The sequence below is a fragment of the Bacillus rossius genome, chromosome 1 (assembly GCF_032445375.1).
Source record: "Bacillus rossius redtenbacheri isolate Brsri chromosome 1, Brsri_v3, whole genome shotgun sequence".
Classification (NCBI taxonomy): Eukaryota; Metazoa; Arthropoda; class Insecta; order Phasmatodea; family Bacillidae; genus Bacillus; species Bacillus rossius.
Genome location: NC_086330.1, coordinates 280,415,446 through 280,431,503, shown reverse-complemented (window position 1 = coordinate 280,431,503; position 16,058 = coordinate 280,415,446). Strand labels below are relative to the sequence as shown.

Here is a 16,058-nt window from a genome sequence, read left to right as displayed (position 1 = left end):
TCATATCAACCTCTCCCTTCTTTAATATCTCCTGATTATCATACGCGATAATTTATGCGCCCTCGATTGTAACGAGCGTCAGGGGGAAAAACAATTTCATATCGAAATTTAAAATATTTTAGATGATAACGTATCGCTAAATGAAACCTCGGGATTTTTTCGGGACATCTGTCAATCCGCTCTTATCACAGTCCGACTACATTACACACTTGCAGCTACTGCAACGAGAACAGTGTATGACTGTAGGGACCTAAATGCTCAACAACAGCCCTTTCAGGCTGTTATTGCGGGAACAGCACTACAATTTAATTTGTTTTTTGTAAATAGAACAGAAATATTCTTGTAAAATGACAGATATTTGTAAATTTGTACATTTACATTAAAATAAAGAACTTCGTAGTAATACTGGATTCGGATTTTTACCCGGTAATTTATGCTTTGAGCTGTCCCAGTACCTGAAATAGTTAATGTTATTTGAAAACCATTCCCTGAATACATTTCCAGTATTAACTACGCATATTAATAAGCACGGTAAAACAAAAAAAGAGTCAAATTGTTGAATATTCTATTATCTTTTCCATGGTTTTAAAACAAACATGCTTGAATTAAACATCAATTAAAATATATAATATGTGCCAATTTCCGTAATCTCAGGAAAAACTTATTTCATATATGCAAAAATAACCACAGCCATATGTTGTACAAAATTAAAATACCTTCCTTGTAGTATTACAAACTATTTCTTGGCAACTGGTTTCAAAAGGAATCTTTTAAAAGTATTGATTTTATTTTGTACTAGCTGACCCGGCGAACTTCGTACCGCCTTAGCGTAGCGATGATGCACTACTTTATTTTGTATAGCTGACCTATCTTAGGTATGAGTACCTATTCAATTTGAACTGGAATCTATAATATCCTCCATATAAAAATGAATCCATAATTCCCTGGTATCACTATAACTGAAAAGGACCTTACTAATTTAATTAAATAAAAAACAAAATATATATTGTCAAAATAGTGTTTATTCCATAGGATTCAATAATTCCACTAATGTTTTTACAAATTGCTATTGAACAACTTGGCATTTTTAAGTAAACAATGAGCTCAATACCACGCGCGCTCTATAAATCAACTAATAGTCTCTGTACCCCTCACTGCTTCTCTCTACTCTAATGCTTTTTGATAAACTATATTTTTAGTTTTATGTTCTGGTGCGTAAATAAATAATGTTGATGGTTTTCCGACACGGGAACAGGCGACATATAATTGGCCATGTGAAAAACATGGATTTTCTAGGTTGATGCCACATACACTTAGCGACTGCCCTTGCGATTTATTTATTGACATTGCAAATGCAAGCCGCACTGGAACTGTAAACGCTTAAAGCTGAATGTCATAAGGTTACTTTAAAAATATTTATATTGTACAAAGTGTTGGGTTAGTTTGGAAATAATTTTTTATATGGTGGTTCAGTATTCTTAAATTTTCTAATTTTCCGTTAAATTTTTTCTTTCATAAGAACCTTCTCGTGACAATAACAAACACAACAAAAAAAGAATTAGTGAAATCGGTTCAGTCATTTACGCGTGATGGCGTGACCAAGGGAAATAGGAATTCATTATTCTTAATTTTTCTAATTTTCCGCACAATTTTCTTAATTTTTTCTTTCATAAGAACCTTCTCCTGACCATAGCAAACACAACAAAAAAAAATTAGTGAAATCGGTCCAGCCGTTCACGCGTGATGCCGTAACCAAGGAAAGCGGGTTTCATTTTTATATATATAGATAAGCTGGCTTAGAGGTACCATACAACTCTTCCTGCATATCACGGAGTGTTATGAAATGGCAGAGCCTAGAAAAACGTATGTACTCATCTCGTGATAGGTTAGAGTTCAAACCAGTTTTCCTTTGTGCTATTTCTGTGACTTGACCACAATTCAACTAAAGGACTCCTTAACAAAAAATTATCAAATAATTGGAATTCCAGTAAACAATTCACACAATTAAGTAGTTAACGAGCAATAGCTGTTTATCAGAGTGCATACAGGATTGAGAAGTCTTTCCTGGAGGTCACTGAGTCCACGAATTTTTACAATCCTTATGAGAAGAGATTGGAAAAACAAATTCGCGGGATCAACGAACTCCAAGTTAGGCTGAACACTTCTCTGCACACTCGGGGAAAGCCACCTGTCGATTGGCTCCTGACTTTTGATACGTCTCAATTGAATTGCTTTGGACGCGTTACTTATTTGACTTTTATTTTATTGGCTAAAAATCCTTTCGATGAAATACGCAGAAGTAGTTTAAAAGGATTATTGTTAGAATTTCAAACTATCGCGAATTGATAACGCGAAATTTTCCTGGTTGAATACCGTGGTGCCAACTCACACACCCTAAACCACTACTCGACTGCTTACAAATTAAATAAATCAAGTTAGCTAGAAACAGATTATTTAAGCGAAAAAAATTCTTAACTATTTTGTATTAAAACTTCTTCTTTTGTGTTTCGTAATCAGTTAACCACCCACGGTTGGCAAACTCGTCCCTCTATGGCCCGGCTAACTTAGCCATGGCTTCTCTTGCAGACTGCCGCCACACACATGAAAGAAACCAATGGTAATGATATACCTTATTGCAGTCTAACGTGCAGTTAGTAATCTTGTACGTTAAAATACTTACGAGCGTGTATTTGTCGCGAAAAATATCTGATCATTCAGTAGAGCGCAGTGAGGTATGCCCGTGCTAGCGGTTGTTTGTTCCCTTGTAGTTGACGTTCGTCTGCAAGAGAAGCCATTGCGCTATTTGGCCCGGCCCATTGAGGGCGTGTTTGCTTCCGCGATTGGTGTGCCAGCAGTAGACATGTACCCAAAATAAACCCAGACAACCACGAAACACAGACAATGCTATAAAGTTTTGACATTGCTGGTCTAAAAATATCTTTGTGAAAAATACGTGCCCTCACGCATACTAACTTTGCTTAGATATTTTGTGTTACATTACAACTATACACGTCGATGAAAAATTACTAGAGACTGAAAACTTCGATGCTCCTGTAACCTCTAGGTTAGACTTCATAGTTTTCAGTACACTCGATGAAATTTCCATTAATAATTGGCTGCCTACTTGTGAGGAATTCTGACGTAGTAGCCTGTGATTTGACAAGTCTTCTGTTTAGGGTTTCTCATTGGCTGGCAGTTCTCCTGGTAAATTGTTAGCCAATAGCATATGCAACTCCAAAGTAAATATTTTTGCATTTCTAGCCCCAGCACGAAATGAATCCGCGTTATTTTTTTTCCTATATCTAAAGTGTACACCTTTATTTCATGACGCTTCTGCCAGCTCGAGTTATTCTGCGGCGTGGGCGCCATTGTTAGTACGCTTATCCCGACCGCAAGAGTGGCCGTGGGTTTTTGTTTTCCCCCTCGGGAAGTCCGACACCGCGGGAGGCAAGCGAGAACAGTGCGGGCTGCGGCGCTATTCGCACGTGCCTGAAATACCCGCGCCAATCCTCACCGCGCGGTGATGTGAGATCTCCCTGCCGCTCCGAGCTGCGACTCTACAGACCTGCTACTACTTGTACTTCACTCCTGGCGTGTTTACTTACGTATCCGAAGCCATTTTATATACTTATTAAAAAAAATTTGAACTTATGTGTAGAGACCTGCAAAATTCGCGGATTCATTCGGTGATAGGCTAGAATTCAAACACATATATCTCTTAGATAATTTTGCTATTGGCTTACTGTTCATCTGGAAGAATCTCAACCAGTTATAAACCCTCAACCAAAGAAGGATCGAATCACAGACAAACCAGCTGAGACGACTTACAAGTCGGCAGCCAATGAACTTGCGTTATTTTCCCGAGTGTACAGAGGTATGTGCAGTCTATCCCGAAGGCCATCGAAACCGCGAATTTGGCAGGTCTCTACTTATGTGCTAACCAAACAGTACTATGGACTGGAAATATTCGCTTTTTCAATTACCTGTAGGATGGATTTCACAGTCCTATGCACGCTAAGACAAGAGTCCCCTGCTTATTGGCTGCTCAATTGAGATATTTTTAACCTGGGTTGTCTGAGATTCGATGCTTGTTTTAATGAGGGTTTATAATTACCTCTATGTTTTACCGCATTAAACTGTGGGCCAATCATAGAGGCAGGTCAAAAAGAAAACTATTTGAAATCCATCCAAAAGCGAAATGAAACGTCGAATTATTTATGTCTCTCTCTACTCATTCATAGGGGCATGAATATTTCGCGGAAATAATCCGAGACTAGCTAAAAAATTAAAACACTGCAGCATAGTCTGTGTTTCGTGATTGGGTGAGTTTCTTTCAGGTAACTGTCGATTGTTACAACACCAACAACAGTAATTCAGTGCGGAAGCAAACGCAACCTGAGTGGCTCGTTCCAATAAGGCAACGACTTCTCTCGCGGACGGCCGCCTATCACAAGGAAGAAACCGCTGGTGCGGGTATACTTTGTGGCATCAGAATTTTTCGCGAAAAATGCCTGGCCCTACTCATTGGTCGGTAACAAGGTCTTAACCTTTGGCAAGTTGCACGTGATTGGATAACTACTTTTCTTTGTTTACGACTGGCTCAGATTCGTTAAGGGCGTGTCAATATCACTGTAAACTCAATTACTTGCTACCCAAGGAATCCGGAAAAAAATCGTGTTATAATAATGATTTATCTCTAAAATGTTTTACGCTATTTCGTACACTTTTGATCGTCCGAAATATTTTTACATGGCGCAATTTTTAGGACGATTAACGGACTTGTTTTATTGCAGTACGTGCTTCCTCATTGGCCAAGGTGATTTCGGAATCAGCTCATTTCGCATATAACAGTCAATAAGAAAAGACACGTTGCCAAATGGACAAATTGTATTGAAGTATATAAAACAGTTAAATTTTACCGCAATAAATAATCAATAGGAACTGGAAAATTCTCGGATTCAGTAACGTCTAAGATAGACTCCACATTACTATAAGAACTCGGACTAATGCTGCCTGCTCATTTGTTGCCGACTTGCCAGATCTGTTTATTGGAATGCTTGCGAATCGAGACTGCATTTTTCAGTGTTTTCATTAGCCCTGAGTCGTCGAGATAAATTGAGGCCCAATCTAACAAGCAGCAGAAAGTTAAACGTTTTTCAATTATAGTCTACTACGAAATGAATCCGCAAATTTTTTCTATCCCTTATCATCTTCTCTATACATTGTACAACAACTAGAACGAAAATGGTCAGATAAGATTTTTAAAACTTTAGCATAAACACATTAAGCATAAATGAAATCTGTATTCAACTTAAAAATTAATTAAATTTTAATCATTATTTACGTATTGAATGGGACTGGAAAAAGTCTTGGATAGACTACACAGTCATATGCACACTTGAGCAAAAGTTCCCTGCTCATTGGTTGCTCGCTTGAAATCTTTATATCCCCTAACCTGTGATACGATAATTCTAATTGGCTTAACATTTTTCACATAAACTGTAGGCCAATTAAAGAAGCAGGTCAAATTCTAGCCAACCGCGAAATGAATCCGCGAAATTTTCCGGTCTCTGCATATTGAGTATGATTTAGTAACAATAATAATTTTGTTTGTGTATTTTAAGTTTAAAGAGTAAAATGGATTTAAAACAGATTAAAAAACTGTCATCAAAGAAAAATTAATTAAATTAGGAATATAAATTTTATTTCTTTTATTAATTTTTAATTTACCTGAATAAATATTGTTATGTTTGGAGCCCATTAAAAATTTTAATTTAGTATTTTAAACTGTGTTGGTATATACTTACAAATTCTGCTTTATTTTAAAGTGTCGCGTTAGACTCCTAGCATCAATACCAAATCTGTTGGTAGACTAACATTGAATGGCTGACGCCAAATACGTGGAGTCCCGATAATCGAAACTTTGGTAATCCGAAAGTCCGCTTATTCCGAAACCGAAAAGAAAAGAAACTAAGGTATGTGAGAAAATTCGCCAACGCCATTTGTTCAGTCAGTTGAACCCCCCCTCCCTCCGCCATGCCACTGTAACCTGTCGTTGGAGCAACTTACACTACTCTTGTTGCTAGAGATCGGAACAATTCACGGATTCATTTCGCAATAGGCTGAAATTCAAACACATACTTGCTTTGGGTGCTGGTTCACTTATCATCTGGAAGACTCTGGGCCAATGAGAAACCATCACCAGGAGAAGTATCGAATCACAGGCAAATCAGTTGAGACGACACACAAGTCAGCAGCCATTGAGCGGGAGTTAGTTATTTAGCCGAGTATACGGAGGACTGTATACTATCTTATCACCCGTTTCGTCCCGAGATTTGGTTATGTTTAAACGGACCTTATAAAATAAATTGTGCAATCACGCATAATAATACAAAGTTATGGAATGTCACGTTATTATGTAATTTAAGTTTATTTAGAATGATTTCGCTTAATACGAAAAATTCGTTAACCCGTAAAGGGTCCGGGATCCACTATCACCTTTTATCCTGGTATACATCGATATTTATTGGCTTTTTATAGTTAAAGGAGCTTTAAAACCACCATTATCCAATAATTTAAATCAGTTAAATCAACCGAGGGTTTATTTATAGCCCGCAAATTAGCACTTTGAAACATTTACGGATTCTAAGACGTGCTAACACCTTAATGACGCTAGGTGTCCTTGGCGGCAGTTCTGACTTGTTTTACTGGAAATTGTGCGTTGTGTTGCTGAAACATTTTTTGAAGTATGGAAATTAAATATTTCATGCGTCGTTCTTCGTTGTTTGTTTTTTTTACTGTAAACAAAATTGTGTTTGATAACAATATCACTTAGAGTATGTTGCTGAACTTTCGGTGAGTAGATTCATACGATGTAATTAAAGTTTTATACTAACCACTAGCTTATGTCGCCGTGATTGTTAATTTTCGCTACCTCTTGAACCTAGGTACCCACAACATCATGTACCACTGAACATGTTCCAAGGTATGATACTATCCTTTATTTGTAACAGATCGCTATACCAGCTGCTTTGAGAAAATCTGTAGAAGCTCCGGAATTCTGAGAGTGAAACCTTCCAATACAAAATAAACCTGGACATAAGTAAAATATTTTCTGGTCTGAAATTAATGCTTCGCTAAATTACGTAAAACAGTAGCAAAATGAACTATGGTTTATCTATAATAAAGTGTGTGAGTTAGCATACAAGTTTACCTGTGCGAATAACATAACCTATCCGGAGAACTGGGATGGGCAGCAACTAGCTGGAGAAGAATGGGCGAGGGGAGTCAAGAAGCGTGGCACTGGCCCTGTGTTAGGACCTAGAGACCCACTAGTTTTAGCAGAGCTACAAGCCTTATGAAACAAATTTTGGCGCTTTTTTCGATAGTGATGAGAGCATTTATAATCGCTTTTGGTCCATTCCACCCGATAGCATTTGGAATTGTGACGATACGGGAATGTCTACAGTCCAAACTACAAGGAAAATCGTAGCTCCTTAATAAAGAATGAACTATGCGCTGATATTTGGTGGAAAGACTACATCTGTGACATTTTTTAGGAAGATAAAACTTTTATTTTTACGAAAGAACAAAAATGATGCAAGCATAATTTTAAAAAATTAATATGTAGCTTGTGTATGCTATGTATATAGCTTAAAAATATGTTTAATAATGTATAATTAATTTATAAAAAAAATTAAAAACAAATAAAAAGTTATAAACAGATATTCATTAGTTATTACTTACTATATTATTTCACTTCAAAATAAAGTATAATTCAAATTTTTAAATATCTAATAAGTATTCCATGGTACAACATTTTTCGATGTCGAGACCAGAAATGTGCTAAAAAAAACACTATAGATTGTCTGTGTTTTTGATTCGTTGAGTTTCTTTCAGACACACGCCCACTGTCAGCACACGATTATCAGCAATTTCAAACGGAAATAAATGTGTCTGTAGTGGCCTAGCTAAGTAAGGCAATGCCTTCTCCTAACGACGGCCGCTAATCACGAGGAAGAAACCATTGGCTTGAGCAGGGTTTTTACCAATTTAATAAGCTGTCAGATTGTCGCGAAAAATACCTGCCCGTAAGTATACACATAGACAGTTCAGGGAAAATAACCGTATTTCAATTAAGAGCCGAGAGTGGAAATTGAAAGTTATGGGAAAAGTGCTTCATAAAGTAATGGGCGAAGAGATGAAAATATGGGGACAGAAGAAAAATTGATATTCTAAAAATTCTACAATGAGTGGAAGAACACAACCGGGAGACGCAGTCAAAGCTAGAAAAGAAGGAAATGTTATATGTAGGTAGCATATTGTAATTATCTGAACGCATGACGCATGGCATAACGCATAAAAAAATGAACAATCCTCTATTCAGCCGGAGAAAACATATTCAAATCAGGAAATGTAATGTAATCAGCATAAACAAGTGCAAAAACTCATTTACTGTCATGAAAAAAATTGTGATGGAGAACTAACTTTCTTCCTCGATTTCACGTGTAAATATGAAAAATAAAACATGAAGTACAAACTTACTTTTACATTAATCTAAATTAAAATCTGAAAATGTTCTAAAGACTTCAAAACGAAATGCCATATACAACCCCTTTTCAAAAACCAATGCACTAAGCTGTTGTTTTAGGAGGAAATAAATGTGCGTAGTATTTCATTTATGTGTAAGTCATTACAGCGCTGCTAAAATTACATCGACATGTAGTTTCCCGCCTAAGCCAGGGTCTACATGGAAGGAATGGGACTGATACTCAAACGCAGAACCGGGAAAATTCCCGTTTTAATTGCCTCTAATTTAGACTCGCAATCCTATGTACAGAGTGTCCATAAATGAATGACCCAGTTTCAATGGTAGGTATATTATGACAGTTTAATTTAGACTATTTACAACAAATCATATATCAAATTGTAGGTTAACTAGGCCATTTTTTTTACAAATGTTTAATATGTGCACCTTTAGCTCTACGGCACACATCCAACCTAAAGTCCAATTCTTCTCAAACTTTAACACTTCCGAAGTAATGGGAGCAATAGCCTCTTCAATTCTGTGTCTCAACTCTGGCAAATCATTAGGTAGCGGCGGAATGTAGACAACATCTTTCATAAAGCCCCAAGGGAAAAAATCGATTGGCTGTATGTCAGGTGAACGTGGAGGCCAGCAAAAAATAGCTCTGTCGTCTCAACCATTACGACCAATCCAACGGTCAGGGACTTCGACGTTCAGCCACTCTCGTGCAAAGAGATTCCAATGGGAAGGGGCTCCATTCTTTTGCCAAATAAAGTTTACAGGTTCCCTCTCTACTAATTGGGGAAAGAGCCAACTTACGCGCTGCAAACAAGAAAACAACAAAGCAAAATTCGCGCATGCGCTTATCTGAAACTGTTTGAGTTACTCTTTCATTGTAACATTGAACCAACACTCTACACTGCTTGCAGTTTATAACATTAAATTTTATAACTGTGACATTCGTTTATGGACATACTGGATGATACTTGGGCAAATGTCCCTGTTCAATGGATGCTGACTGTTAAGAAGTCTCAGTTGGGTAGCCTGTAATTCGGCCGTTCTTTGTTCGAGGATTTCTCATTGGCCAAGATTATTCCATATAGACCTGTGTGCCAATAGTGGGAGCAGCTAGAGGTAAGCACGTTTGAATTTTATCCTACCACGAAATAAATCCGCGAACTTCCGCGGTCCCTGCTCACAGGAGCCGGCTGCCTTGCCCGAGAGACAGGCCTGTGCGTGAGGTGAGAATACATGGGGTGTGAAGTGGTGGGGGAAACGAGAGTACTCAGAGGCAACCCATAGGTCACGGCAACGTCCGTCACGTTTCCCAAATGCAACCCTGCCCGGGAATCGAACCCGGACCGCCTAGCTGGGAGGAGAGAGCTCTGGCCACTCGACCACCGCACCTCCGAGGAGTAAACACTGTGCTGCAAGAAAAACATATTCTGTACTTTTAAAAAAAGTTTCCTTTGGAAACTACTTGCCAATAAGTAGTATGTAATACCACAACAAAGATATTCAACTTTGTACAACACTTGGCTATGGTTATTTTAGATATATGAAATACGTTTTCCGAAGTAATCCTAAGTATTTCTTACGAAAATCTGCTTATAGTTTTATATCTTAATTAATTTTTCTTTCAAGCTAATTTTTTAAAACGTAAAATAGAAAACCGAATATTCAATTAGGTATATGGCTTTATTTTGGTTTACTGTACTTACTAATATGCGCAGTTAATAGTGAAATCTATCTATCTAGGGAACGGTTTACAAAAAAAAACTAACTATTGGAGGTACTGGGACAACACGAAGAATAAATAATACCCAGGTAATAATCCGAACCCAGTATTAGTGCGAACGCTATATTTTTTATACAGTTTTATTAGTGTTAATGTACAAATTTACAAATATATGTAATTTTACGTGAATATTTCTGTTTCATCATAAAAAATACAGTCTAACAAAATTTTGCCTTTAAAATTCTCAAAAAGGCATTCATTATGTTTTTCTCATGAAACTGGTACTGAATAACATGGTTTTTGATCTAGAGTGCACGTAAGTGCATTTTTAGGGGCAGGTAATGTTTGTGCAAAAAAAAATTTTACCGTTATTTAGACTGAAATAATGTTTGCCCAAAATGTTGTTTCTTCGTTGTGATTGGTAGCCGTCTGTAAGAGAAGCAATTGCCTTATTTTGCCGAGACATCCAAATTACGTTTGCTTCAGCACAGAATCGCTGCGATTTGTGTGCCGACTCTGGATGTGTACCTGAAATAACTCAACCAGTCACGAAACACAGACAACGCTACAGTGTTTTAATAAATAGCTCTTCTCGAAATAATTTAGCGAAAAATATACATGGCCCTATGCTTTTGTATTACTGGATAATTTGACTCTATGTTTGTTTATGAGCGTATACTACATTCTAGGTGGAAATCTAGATACGAAAACAACTATTTTTTGCAGTAAATAATATTAAAATTATGTATAATCATAAGTAGAGACCGGAAAAATTCGTGATTTCAAATACCTATAGGATAGACTCTATGATCCTCTATGCACTCGTAAAAATTACATCTGCTCTTTGGTCACTGACTCGTAACACATGTTAACTTGGAATGATCGTGATTTGCTACTTCTTTTGTTAAAGAATTTTGATTGGTCCAGAGTTCTTCCGGTAAACTGGGGCCCAATCACCGAGACAGCATAAAGGCAAACTTATTTGGATTCTAGCGTATCTAGAAATGAATCCGCGAATTTTTCAGGTCTCTAATCATAAGTGAAAGACTAGTTTAAAGTTATAACTGTTACAATTCTATTCCCAACAGCGTCAAAACCCTTGAAATTTCCTACGCGCTTTGATTTGATAATTTTCGTATGATGGGATGTCAATAATATTTTCATTCCTTAGTTCAAATTTGTTTCTAAGCTAATGCACAGTAAGATATGTGTTTCTACGCGTGCATTTATAGGTAGGGACCGGAAAAATTCAAGGAATCATTTAGTGATAGGATAAAATTCAAAAGTGTATAGCTCAGGCTGTTTCCGGTATTAAAACACAGTTTATAGGGAATAATCATGGCCAATGAGAAACCCTCAACTAAAGAATTGGCAATACACATGCTACCCAATCGATAGAGACCGGAAACATTTGCGGATTAATTTCGTGACATGATACATTTCAAATAAATAAACCTTTGTGCTGCTTCTGCTATTGGTTCACTGTAAATCTGGATGACTGTGGGCCTGTTAATGACCCTCAATGAAAGAACTATCAAATCATAAGTCACCCAGTTGATACGTCCCACAAGTCATCAGCCAATGAACATACGACATTGGCCCGAGTATGCAGAGTATTGTGGAGTCTATCCTAGTCTATCCTAGAATTAATTGAAAACGACAATTAATCCAGTCCTTAGTTATAGAAACAAGTCGTTATATTTGTAAGAATAATATTAAAACGCGATGCTTGTTGCATTAAATATGCTAAGGGATGAAACATCATACACAAGGGACTAGACATCTAGTAGTTTACGTATATTTACGTTTAACGGTACGCTTATTTATAGGTATAAGAGTAGTGATGTAGTTCTATTGCCAAATTTATATTTTAATTGGTACAATTTCAAGCTTCAGTTCATTCTCCAAATTTCAAGGGCGTTCGTTTCCGTTCAAAACACCTGTGCCCTATTTTGCACTGGAACTTTAACAATTTCGCGTATATCTTCACTAAATATTTTATTTTTCGTGTTACTTTTATATTTGTCTTAATATCAAAATTCAGTTGATTAAAAAAAAAAGAAAAATTCAATTTGTTGTAAAAAAAATCAAGCTTTTGGAACAAGAATTTTTCAAGTGAAAGCGAGTTAAGTTTTCAATTATTATTCCCCTACTCACGCGAGGCACAATTTTTTTTTTAATTCCCAGCTTTTCTTCTGGTCTGGTAGCTCGGAATGAGCTCCAGCAAGCCCAAAAGGCGTGGCCTCTACAGTATCTCCGAACTTGCATTGGGAACTTAATTCGGTTCTCGTTGCGGTCCGATGGACAAACCCCGCAATAAAATCCGCCTACCCCCCTCCCCGGCCCGTAAAGCCAGTGGGCGCAATCGCACGACCGATAATCGATTAATCATCGGAAACCATCCCAAAAGCGAGAGGGGTAAGAATTAGCCAGGCGTTGGACCCCGATATCGGAAAGCGGTCCAGACGCGACGGAAGTGTTGGCAAAAGGCGAGGGAGGGTCCCCGCGTATTGATTTCCGGTTTTGAGCGTCGCCCCTCCCATAACACACACCTTCCCCCCCCCCCCTTGCGGTAAGCCTTTTTGTTGACCGCGGGGCGGCTGCAAATTACCAGACATTAGTGACGACTGCAAGAGGGGGAGGGAGGAAAAGGGGATTGCTTCTGTTTCTGTAACCGATTAGCGGCTACGCTGCGTGACGGCCGCTCGCAGCGGGAATGCAGCTATCGCGCGGAGCGACTCACTTCCGCCCGGGGTTACAGTGATGGTGGGGGGGGGGGAGGGGACATCAAAGCCGCCTCACGCCCCACGCACACTCACGGAGTGCAGAGCTTCAGGAAAAACAACGCGATATGAAAACTGCTCCAGATAGCCTAGCGGTGTTTGTTTACGAAAGCCATTTTTAAGAGTTCGCTGAGGACCGAAAGTAGTTTGGTTTCCGGATTAAGTTTTTAAACCGTGTTTTTAGAAGAGTTAAAAACGCTAACAGGCGTGTTTTCAGAATTCATTTTAGGCTTAAAAACAACCGGTACAGTTTCTTGAAAGCACTTAAGGGACATGCGTAAACAAACTTATCTTCATTTCCCCGCCATATAATCTTACGGTCACAGCTCAAATTTCATAGTTGTCTTATGGACGACGAGAAGTCTGCACGCCAGTTCAGAGCCTTGCGCTTAGAGGTGATACCGCGCTAGAAATACCAGCGAGCGTCGCGCTTATCATCCCGCCTCACTAACGCAGAGGCGGGCGATTGGCGATCGCAGTTTGAATCGCGCGTCAGAGTCGTTCCCACGGCCCCGAAGGGCCAATATACAAGCGAGTACGACTGTCACCACTCCATTTCGCTTCTGATTGGGTAAGCACGAATATGTTTCATGAATACCAAGTTAACTTTGTTTGGCCCCAAAGCGAGTATCATGCAGTCCGGTTGAGATTTTCTCCCCTCCTCTCAGCAAGCTTGGTTGTTTTTTTTCTGGCGGAACACTGCAGCCAACTTGGCGCGGACTAACTGTAGGGGAAGGGTTAGAGACGGAGCGCAATCCGCACGTCTTCCCTGTTTGCTCCCGTAGCAACCGTCCAGAATTTTTTTTTTTTTGTTTCTCCCGAGCGAGCCGTGCCTTACGCCCTTCCGACTGAAGAATGCATGAGATTTGCGCGCGGTGAAAGTAGAGAGGGGCTGAAACAAGCGTGAGAAAGCACTGGGGACAAGAGAATGAAGAAGAAAACAACACCTCCTTCTTTTCTTCTTACCTTCACCCGAAGGTTCGCAATCTTTGTGGTGCGGCAGCAGAACCGAGAACCTTTGGTGCAACAAGACATTGCACTCAGCACCACTCTCCATCTGAACTGTTCGTGTATCGCGTGGTCAATGGGAGAAGCAGGTAACTAACATAAACAGTACCCTACGGTACATCGCTGTCAACAATGAGACAAAATTGTACTTGGTAAAATGTTTTTATATCTGAAACATCAACACTGTAAGATTTTTTTGTAAATAGATCATACATTTTCATGTAAAATAACAGATATTTGTAAATGTGTACATTTACATGAAAACAACCGTATCACTACAAGACAATAATACTGGGTTCGGATTCTTACCCGGACATTTTACTTTGTGTTGTCCCAGTACCTCTAGTAGTTTAAGTTATTTGTAAACCGTTCCCTGAATAGCTTTCAGCATTAACTGCGCATATTAATAAGCATTAAAACAGAATAAATTCCAATAATTGAATATTCGAATATCGTTTCCGTGGTTAAAACACTATGCTTGAATGAAACATGAAATTAAAATTATGCGCTAATGTTTTGTAAGAAATTCTCAGTATTATCTCGAAAAAAGTATTTCATATATCTAAAATAACAATAGCCATGTTTTTACAAAGTTACAAAATAGTTCTTGTTATATTACAAATTATGAAATTATCTCTTGCTAACTGGTTTCCAAAGGAATCTTTTGTAAACGTATAGAATTTATATTTCTGTGCAGTAAATAATGTTTTCATTTTCTGACTTCTTCTGGACACGCAAGCCCTTCTTTTCGCATTGGTTATTATAAAACTCCTATTTTAGAAAAATGGTCTAACCGACTCTTTTTTCGAATAACCCCGCGATATATATTGCTTATAGTTTTTACCTTTAACTCAAAAAACACCCTGGTTAAAATAATCAAGGAATCTTCCTTTTTAATTTACGAGTGCTGACTTTACTTTCTTCGAAAATGAACTCACAATCATTATCTTGATTTAAAACATATTTATTGGCATACACCATTGCTTGTTTTAAATGTATGTCATGGAGAAACCACAATAACGTATCTATATATATAAAAATGAAACCCGTTTTCCTTGGTCACGGCATCACGCGTGAACGGCTGGACCGATTTCACTAAATTTTTTTTTGTTGTGTTTGCTATGGTCAGGAGAAGGTTCTTATGAAAGAAAAAATTAAGAAAATTGTGCGGAAAATTAGAAAATTTAAGAATAATGAATTCCTATTTCCCTTGGTCACGCCATCACGCGTAAATGACTGAACCGATTTCACTAATTCTTTTTTTGTTGTGTTTGTTATTGTCACGAGAAGGTTCTTATGAAAGAAAAAATTTAACGGAAAATTAGAAAATTTAAGAATACTGAACCACCATATATAAAATTATTTCCAAACTAACCCAACACTTTGTACAATATAAATATTTTTAAAGTAACCTTATGACGTTTGACATAGAATTGACAGAATGTTTGCTGCAAATATCTTCAAAGAGGATGTAAAGAAACTGTATCGTTTAGGAAATATTTATCAACATTAACGTTTTACTACATATTGTACCGGTACATTCGGTACAGAGCTGCTGGCGCAGGCTATTCTGGCTGTGTACATTCTGCCTAGGCCATTGTCATGCCATAATTCGTTATTACTGTGTTGCAGTTTAAAAATAGAAAAACAAATCAATACATTATGTAAACATTTTCTATGTTTGTTTTTGTGTGATATACTTGCTTATAAAGAAGAATACAACCGTTTTCTTTAATTTACAGTTGAATTTTCATTTTTGAACTTTTTTAATGTAACTTTATGTCGTTTGACATATAATTGTTTTAAAACTAAGAAGATTTTTGTTTGCTAATAAGTGTTTGTTAATCATGGTAAGTTCACAGCTTCATATTGAATTTTAGAACTTTTTGGTGACTACACAATACTATAATTTGGTATACATGGTTATACAGAAAATGTATGAGAGATTTTTATTTTCAGTTGGATTTTCGTTTTTAACAATGCCACCAACCAGACGTACAAG

The 16,058-nt window shown here is 37.6% G+C and overlaps 1 protein-coding gene across 1 annotated transcript in view; it reads right to left on the bottom strand.

Moving 5' to 3' along the window:
* Positions 1–16,058, bottom strand: part of LOC134527531 (protein artichoke) — a 398,285-nt gene that overhangs the window by 321,566 nt on the left and 60,661 nt on the right. The window lies entirely within an intron of this gene.